This window comes from Sinocyclocheilus anshuiensis, unplaced genomic scaffold, assembly GCF_001515605.1.
Source record: "Sinocyclocheilus anshuiensis isolate Anshui unplaced genomic scaffold, SAMN03320099.WGS_v1.1 scaffold11965, whole genome shotgun sequence".
NCBI lineage: Eukaryota > Metazoa > Chordata > Actinopteri > Cypriniformes > Cyprinidae > Sinocyclocheilus > Sinocyclocheilus anshuiensis.
In genome coordinates, this window is record NW_015556623.1 from 157 (window position 1) to 996 (window position 840).

At 42.7% G+C, this 840-nt stretch overlaps 1 non-coding gene across 1 annotated transcript; it reads left to right on the forward strand.

Moving 5' to 3' along the window:
• Positions 1-276: 276 nt before the first annotated feature.
• Positions 277-349, forward strand: trnar-ucg (transfer RNA arginine (anticodon UCG)). The gene has a single exon. It is a non-coding gene; the product is annotated as a tRNA-Arg (tRNA).
• Positions 350-840: the final 491 nt, after the last annotated feature.

Consider the following 840-nt stretch of genomic DNA (forward strand, 5'->3'; position numbering starts at 1 on the left):
CAGGATGATAAGTTCAAAGTGACATTATAGCCATGAGAATAAGCATTGAACTGGCAGTTTTCTGAATGCTCTTTCAGTTTAGCTTCCATAAGTCTGTCTGTGAATGGGTCAAGCAGAGAAGAGGCCCAGTAGCATCATTAGCTATTTTCTGAAAGCTCTCTCTGGCACCACCAGTAAAATCCCAGTGGCCTAAAGGGTTATGGCATCGGTCTCTGTGTTCAAGTCCCACCTGGATTGTTTTTGCTTTGTTTGGTTGGTGGGTGTACCAACAAGAAAGGCCCAGTGGCCTAATGGATAAGGCACAAGCCTTCGGAGCTGGGGATTGTGGGTTTGAGTCCCACCTGGGTCATCGTTGAGAGCTTATATTTAAATTGGCTGAACAAGATATTCAAGTATGAAAAGTTCAAAGTGACACTATAGCTATTAGAATAAGCATAGAAAAGTCCCAGTGGCCTAATGGTTTATGTCATCAGCCTCTGTGTTCAAGTTCCACCTGGGTTGCTTTTGTTGTGTTACATTTAAGTTGGCTGCGCAAGAAATCAAGTCAAGTCAAGTCTGCTTTATTGTCAATTCTTCCACATGTACAGCACATACACACAGAGAATTGAAATTGCGAAGGCATAACTTCTGAGCTGGGGATTGTGGGTTCGAGTCCCACCTGGGTCATTGTTGAGAGCTTATGTTTAAATTGGCTGAACAAGATATTCAGGTATGAAAAGTTCAAAGTGACACTGTAGCCATTAGAATAAGCATAGAAAAGTCCCAGAGGCCTATGCCTTCGGAACTGGGGATTGAGTGTTCAAGTCCCACCTAGGTTGTTTTCAGAGTTTACATTTAAGT